Here is an 8,778-nt window from a genome sequence, read left to right as displayed (position 1 = left end):
ATAATCCCCCCAATCATTGTGCATCTGTCATAGCCCCACCCCCCACTCAAGCCCCACCCCCGCTTAGGCCCCAATCCCCTTGGCACGGCTCCTGGCGCAATTATGGCGCCCAACCAGACACTGCCAGGGTGCCCATCCATTCCCCCGCCCACCCAGGGGCTTCACCAGCCTCCACTTGCACAGCGAGACCATTACCTCTGCTCCCCGTTGCTGGGGGCCTCCTGTGACCCTCAGCCATTGAGGGGACTCAGATATGTGACATGATAAAGTTCCAGTTATCCCCCAGCATCCGTGGCTTTGTCAGGGGGAGAAAGTTCCAGAATTCCACTCTCCTCGGTGTGGCGAACATCCTACAGGAACAGCCTGGCTCTCATTCCGACATTTTGCCCCCTTCACTGAACACTTCCCAGCAGAGGCAATGCCTTTTCTCCATCAATCCCATCAACCTCTTGAATCATCTCAACCACCTTGATTAGACCACTCGCAACTTTTTAACCTCAGTGGAATACAAAATAAATTTATTTCAGCTGCGCTCCCACAGTCCAAAATGTGCGGGTTAGGTTGATTGGCCCTTAGTGTCAGGGGAATTAGCAGGGTAAATATGTGGGGTTATGAGAATAGGGCCTGGCTGGGATTGCGGTCGGTGCAGACTCGATGGGCCAAATGGCCTCTTTCTGCACTGTAGGATTCTATGATTCCATGGTAAGCTGTCTTGTTCAATTAATACCAGCATCATTCTGGTCAATCTGAAGGCGGCACGGTAGCACAGTGGTTAGCACTGCTGCCTCACAGCGCCAGGGATCCGGGTGCGATTCCCGGCTTGGGTCACTGTCAGTGTGGAGTCTGCACATTCTCCCCGTGTCTGCATGGGTTTCCTCCGGGTGCTCCGGTTTCCTCCCACAGTCCAAAGATGTTCGGGTTAGGGTGCATTGGCCGTGCTAAATTCTCCTTCAGTGTACCCGAACAGGCACCGGAGTGTGGCGACTAGAGGATTTTCACAGTAACTTCATTGCCGTGTTAATGTAAGCCTACTTGTGACACTAATAAACAAACTTTAAAGATGCATTCCTTCCAAAAGTAAATACAATCTTCCCACAATTGAACACATTGCTCACAAATTTTGAACCAACATGAATCCTTCAGTTGACACAAGCATTGATCGAGGAGCAGGACTGAGGCCATTCAGCCCCTCGGGCCTGCTGCACCATTCATTAAGATCACAGCTGATCCGACTGTAACCTCAATATTGCGCTCCTTGTTAAAGGAAAGATGTTAATGGGTTGGGTTTCCCAGACTAATACCGGGAATGGGCGGGTTGTCTTATGTGGAAAGGTTGGACAGGCTGGGCTTGTATCAGCTGGGGTTTAGGAGAGTGAGGGGCGACTTGATTGAAATCTTTCAGATCCTGAGGGCGGTCTTGAGATGGTTGATGTCATTCCTGCTGACCTTCCCGATAACCTTTCACCCCCTCGTCAATCATAGATCTTCCTCGCTCTACCTTAAAAATATTCAAACTCTCTGCTTCCACTGGTTTTGAGGAAGAGAGTTTCAGAGACTCAGCACCCTCTGAGAAAAACAAACTCTCCGCTTCTCCATCTTAAATGAGCCACGCACTATTTTTAAACAGTGACCCCCCGCCCCCGCCCCCCCACCCCCAAAGGCTCTAGATTCTCTGAGAGGAAACATCCTCTCCACACCCACCCTGTACTGACACCCACCCTGTACTGACACCCACCCTGTACTGACACCCACCCTGTACTGACACCCACCCTGTCAATAACCTCCATCAAGTCGCCTCCCACTCTTCTAAACTCCAGTGGATACAAGCCCAGCCTGTCCAACCTTCCCTCACAAGACAACCCGCCCATTCCCGGGATCCGTCTGGTAAACCTTCCCCGAGCTCCTTCCAACACATTGACATCTTCCTTAAATAAGGAGACCAATACAATCCTTCACATTGAGGTGATGCTGCCCATTCCATCACCGCCGCTGACAACGAGCTCCTATTGGAGCACAGAGACCATTGTCACTCGGCCCAAAAGTGCCGCTATTTAATACAGACTGTACCATTGAACCCAGTACGGGGGGGTTTGGATTGGTGACCGGAGCTGATGATTGGTCAGAACGAGAGTGGATGCTCCGCCCGACCAATGGCTGAACTCCCGCCAATCCCCCCAATCCCAACCCCCAAAACACCATGAGTAACACGCAACCTATTACCCCAGACATCAACACCCCAAAAACACGAGTATCTCTCTCCCCCATTCCCCAAGGCATCATTCCTCCCCCACCCGCACCACATTAACAACTTCAACCATTTCTTACCTGACAGATCCCGCAGACGGCTGTTTTCCTTCAATCCCGTCCCGGGAAGAGCGGCAGCGAGCAGCTTCACCGTGAGATCCAAACCTCGGGTAACTTTCCAGGATTGTCTCTCCCGAGCCCAGTCTTCAACCACCCGAGAGAGAGTTTCCCGCTCCGTTAACGCTCTCCACAGACGCTGCCTGAGCCGCTGGGAATTCCCCGCACTTCCCGCTTTCCGGTTCAGATTTCCAGCATCCGCGGTGTTTTGCTCTCCTCTGGCCCTTCGTCTCCTCTGCTCCGAGGGAAACAATCCCAGGCTCTCCTGTCTCTCCAGGTGCCTCATCCTTGGGAACATTCCCGTAAATCTCCCTCCGCACCCTCTCCAAGGCCCTGACATCCTTCCGAAAGTGCGGGGCCCGGAACTGAACACCGCACTCAGTTCGGAGCCAATTCAATGTTTCATAAAAGTTCAGCATAACTTCCACGCCTTTGTTCTCCAAACCATCATTAACACAGCACTGATTCTGTCTGCTCGTTTTAACATCATAAAAGGAGGAGGAGGAGGCCATTCGGCCCCTCGAGCCTGCTCCACCATCCAATAGGATCACGGTTGATCTGAGTGTGGCCTTATCTCCACTTTCTTGTCTGTCCCCCAGAAACGTTGACCGCACCCCCCCCCCCCCCCCCCCCCGCCTCCCTCCCCGCCCCCGTGTCAATTTAATTCTCTCTAACTCAGCCTGGAATATATTCACTGACCCACAGCCCCCTCTGCTCTCTGGGGGAGACAGGTCCAAACACCAACGCCCCTCTGACAGGAGAAAATCCATCTCGTATCCGTCATCCACGGGAGACCCCTGGTTTTGAATCCCTGTTCCTCCCCTCCCACACACCCTGGTTCTAGAACCCTCCATGAGGGGGAACATCCTCTCAGCATCGACCCTGACAAAGCCCTCAGAGTCTTGTGTGTTCCCATACAGTCACCCTCCCCCCTCATCAATCCAATTTCCAATGGGTCGAGAGGCTCAACCTGTTCCATAACCTCCTCAATGTCACCAACCACCCTCAGAGATTCCTCTCTATTCACCCCAGCCCCGCTGCTCCCCGTCTGAAATCGTGGCATCGCGGTATTGTCACTGGACTAGTAACCCAGAGACCCGGGGAAATCCAGGGACCTGGCTTCAAATCCCAACACTCCAGGTGGTGAAACTTGAATTCAATAAATAAACATCTGGAAGTAAAAGTGAATGGTGACCACCAAACAATTGTCGATTGTTGTAAAGTCTCACCTGGTTCACTGTCGCCCTGTTGGGAAAGAAATCTGTTGTCCTTACCTGGTCTGGCCTACATGTGACTCCAGCAATGTGGTTGACTCTTAACAACCCCTCTGAGAAGGCTGAGCGTGACACTCAGTTCAAGGGGTAATTCAGGATGGGAAACAAGCGCTGACCCTGCCAGTGGAACCCCCACACCCTTGGAATGAACTTTTTAAAAAGTTGATCCTTCCCATTAACTTGTATCATTTCACACTCTGTGTTAAATGTCATCGGCCACGTATCCATTTCACCAATCGATCTCCTCCCGCTGTCTCCTCACCATTTACCCAATCTCAGAGTATTGTGTTGTCCACCCTGTACTGACACCCACCCTGTACTGACACCCAACCTGTACTGACACCCACCCTGTACGGACACCCACCCTGTACTGACACCCACCCTGTACTGACACACACCCTGTACTGACACCCACCCTGTACTGACACCCACCCTGTACTGACACCCACCCTGTACTGACACCCACCCTGTCAATAACCTCCATCAAGTCACCTCCCACTCTTCTAAACTCCAGCGGATACAAGCCCAGCCTGTCCAACCTTCCCTCACAAGACAACCCGCCCATTCCCGGGATCAGTCTGGTAAACCTTCCCCGAGCTCCATCCAACACATTGACATCTTCCTTAAATAAGGAGACCAATACAATCCTTCACATTGAGGTGATGCTGCCCAATCCATCACCGCAGCTGACAACGAGCTCCCATTGGAGCACAGAGACCATTGTCATTCGGCCCAAAAGTGCCGCTATTTAATACAGACTGTACCATTGAACCCAGTACGGGGGGGTTTGGATTGGTGACTGGAGCTGATGATTGGTCAGAATGAGAGAGAATGTTCTGCATGACCAATGGCTGAACTCTTGCCAAATCCCCCCCTCCCCCACAACAACATGAGTAACACTCTACCCATTCCCCCAGACATCAACCCCCTAAAAACATGAGTATCTCTCGACCCCATTCCCCAAGAGATCATTTCCCCAAAAACAGAAGTATCTCTCTCCCCCATCCGCCCCCCATCCCCCCCTCACCCACCCCACCACCGCACCCCCACCCCGCTCACACCCACTCCCCCCGTCACCCACCCCCGCACCCCCACCCCCCCTCACACCCACCCCACCCCCGCCCCCCTCACACCCACCCCACCCACGCCCCCCTCACCCACCCCACCCCCGCCCCCCTCACACCCCCCCACCCGCACCACATTAACAACTTCAACCATTTCTTACCTGACAGATCCCACAGACGGCTGTTTTCCTTCAATCCCGTCCCGGGAAGAGCGGCAGCGAGCAGATTCACCGTGAGATCCAAACCTCGGGTAACTTTCCATTATTGTCTCTCCTGAGCCCAGTCTTCAACCACCCGAGAGAGAGTTTCCCGCTCCGTTAACGCTCTCCACAGACGCTGCCTGAGCCGCTGGGAATTCCCCGCACTTCCCGCTTTCCGGTTCAGATTTCCAGCATCCGCGGTATTTTGCTCTCGTCTGGCCCTTCGTCTCCTCTGCTCCGAGGGAAACAATCCCAGCCTCTGCCGTCTCTCCAGGGGCCTCATCCCTGGGAACATTCCTGTAATTCTCCTTCCGCACCTTCTCCAAGGCCCTGACATCCTTCCGAAAGTGCGGGGCCCGGAACTGAACACCGCACTCATGTCGGAGCCAATTAAATGTTTCATAAAAGTTCAGCATAACTTCCACGCCTCTGTTCTCCAAACCATCATTAACACAGCACTGATTCTGTCTGCTCGTTTTAACATCATAAAAGGAGGAGGAGGAGGCCATTCGGCCCCTCGAGCCTGCTCCACCATCCAATAGGATCACGGTTGATCTGAGTGTGGCCTTATCTCCACTTTCTTGTCTGTCCCCCAGAACCGTTGACCCCCAACCCCCCCTCCCGCCTCCCTCCCCGCCCCCGTGTCAATTTAACTCTCTCTAACTCAGCCTGGAATATATTCACTGACCCACAGCCCCCTCTGCTCTCTGGGGGAGACAGGTCCAAACACCAACGCCCCTCTGACAGGAGAAAATCCATCTCGTATCCGTCATCCACGGGAGACCCCTGGTTTTGATTCCCTGTTCCTCCCCCCACACACCCTGGTTCTAGAACCCTCCATGAGGGGGAACATCCTCTCAGCATCGACCCTGACAAACCACTCAGAGTCTTGTGTGTTCCCATACGGTCACCCTCCCCCCTCATCAATCCAATTTCCAATGGGTAGAGAGGCCCAACCTGTTCAACAACCTCCTCAATGTCACCAACCACCCTCAGAGATTCCTCTCTATTCACCCCAGCCCCGCTGCTCCCCGTCTGAAATCGTGGCATCGCGGTTTTGTCACTGGACTAGTAACCCAGAGACCCGGGGAAATCCAGGGACCTGGCTTCAAATCCCAACACTCCAGGTGGTGAAATTTGAATTCAATAAATAAACATCTGGAAGTAAAAGTGAATGGTGACCACCAAACAATTGTCGATTGTTGTAAAGTCTCACCTGGTTCACTGTCGCCCTGTAGGGAAGGAAATCTGTTGTCCTTACCTGGTCTGGCCTACATGTGACTCCAGCAATGTGGTTGACTCTTAACTGCCCCTCTGAGAAGGCTGAGCGTGACACTCAGTTCAAGGGGTAATTCAGGATGGGAAACAAGCGCTGACCCTGCCAGTGGAACCTCACACCCTTGGAATGAACTTTTTAAAAAGTTGATCTTCCCATTAACTTGTATCATTTCACACTCTGTGTTAAATGTCATCGGCCACGTATCCATTTCACCAATCGATCTCCTCCCGCTGTCTCCTCACCATTTACCCAATCTCAGAGTATTGTGTTGTCCACCCTGCACTGACACCCACCCTGCACTGACACCCACCCTGTACTGACACCCACCCTGTCAATAACCTCCATCAAGTTGCCTCCCACTCTTCTAAACTCCAGCGGATACAAGCCCAGCCTGTCCAACCTTCCCTCACAAGACAACCCGCCCATTCCCGGGATCAGTCTGGTAAACCTTCCCCGAGCTCCTTCCAACACATTGACATCTTCCTTAAATAAGGAGACCAATACAATCCTTCACATTGTGGTGATGCTGCCCATTCCATCACCGCAGCCGCTGACAACGAGCTCCCATTGGAGCACAGAGACCATTGTCACACGGCCCAAAAGTGCCGCCATTTAATACAGACTGTACCATTGAACCCAGTACGGGGGGGTTTGGATTGGTTACTGGAGCTGATGATTGGTCAGAATGAGAGAGAATGTTCTGCATGACCAATGGCTGAACTCTTGCCAAATCCCCCCCTCCCCCACAACAACATGAGTAACACTCGACCCCATTTCCCCAGACATCAACCCCCTAAAAACATGAGTATCTCTCTCCCCCATCCCCCCCTCACCCACCCTCACCCACCCCACCCCCGCACCCCCGCCCCCCTCACACCCCCCCAACCCCCACCACATTAACAAGTTCAACCATTTCTTACCTGACAGATCCCGCAGACGGCTGTTTTCCTTCAATCGTGTCCCGGGAAGAGCGGCAGCGAGCAACTTCACCGTGAGATCCAAACCTCGGGTAACTTTCCAGGATTGTCTCTCCCGAGCCCAGTCTTCAACCGCCCGAGAGAGAGTTTCCCGCTCCGTTAACGCTCTCCACAGACACTGCCTGAGCCGCTGGGAATTCCCCGCACTTCCCGCTTTCCGTTTCAGATTTCCAGCATCCGCGGTATTTTGCTCTCGGCTGTTCCTTCGTCTCCTCTGCTCCGAGGGAAACAATCCCAGCCTCTCCCATCTCTCCAGGTGCCTCATGCCTGGGAACATTCCTGTAAATCTCCTACCGCACCCTCTCCAAGGCCCTGACGTCCTTCCGAAAGTGCGGCTCCCGGAACTGAACACCGTACTCAGGTCGGAGCCTCTCGAACTCAGCCTGGAATATATTCACTGACCCACAGCCCCCTCTGCTCTCTGGGAATGGCAGTTTGGGGAGCTGCGCTCCGAAAGCTTATGGTATTTGCTACCAAATAAACCTGTTGGACTTTAACCTGGTGTTGTGAGACTTCTTACTCTGGGGGAGACAGGTCCAAACACCAACGCCCCTCTGACAGGAGAAACTCCTTCTCGTCTCCGTCTTCCATGGGAGAGCCCTGATTTTGATTCTGTGTTCCTCCCCCCCCCCCACACCCTGGTTCTAGAACCCTCCATGAGGGGGAACATCCTCTCAGCATCGACCCCAACAAACCCCTCAGAGTCTTGTATGTTCCCATACGGTCACCCCCCGCTCCATCAATCCAATTTCCAATGGGTCGAGAGGCTCAACCTGTTCAACAACCTCCTCAATGTCACCAACCACCCTCAGAGATTCCTCTCTATTCACCCCAGCCCCGCGGCTCCCAGTCTGAAATCGTGGCATCGCGGTTTTGTCACTGGACTAGAAACCCAGAGACCCAGGGAAATCCAGGGACCTGGCTTCAAATCCCAACACTCCAGGTGGTGAAATTTGAATTCAATAAATAAAAATCTGGAAGTAAAAGTGAATGGTGTCCACCAAACAATTGTCGATTGTTGTTAAGTCTCACCTGGTTCACTGTCGCCTTGTAGGGAAGGAAATCTGTTGTCCTTACCTGGTCTGGCCTACATGTGACTCCAGCAATGTGGTTGACTCTTAACTGCCCCTCTGAGAAGGCCGAGCGTGACACTCAGTTCAAGGGGTAATTCAGGATGGGAAACAAGCGCTGACCCTGCCAGTGGAACCTCACACCCTTGGAATGAACTTTTTAAAAAGTTGATCTTCCCATTAACTTGTATCATTTCACACTCTGTGTTAAATGTCATCGGCCACGTATCCATTTCACCAATCGATCTCCTCCCGCTGTCTCCTCACCATTTACCCAATCTCAGAGTATTGTGTGGTCCACCCTGTACGGACACCCACCCTGTACTGACACCCACCCTGTACTGACACCCATCCTGTACGGACACCCACCCTGTCAATAACCTCCATCAAATCGCTGCTCACTCTTCTAAACTCCAACGGATACAAGCCCAGCCTGTCCAACCTTCCCTCACAAGACAACCCGCCCATTCCCGGGATCAGTCTGGTAAACCTTCCCCGGGCTGCTTCCAACGCATTGACATCTTCCTTAAATAAAGAGACCAATACAATCCTT

This window comes from Mustelus asterias, unplaced genomic scaffold, assembly GCF_964213995.1.
Source record: "Mustelus asterias unplaced genomic scaffold, sMusAst1.hap1.1 HAP1_SCAFFOLD_203, whole genome shotgun sequence".
NCBI classification, from domain to species: domain Eukaryota; kingdom Metazoa; phylum Chordata; class Chondrichthyes; order Carcharhiniformes; family Triakidae; genus Mustelus; species Mustelus asterias.
Note: the sequence above shows the minus strand (reverse complement) of the source record.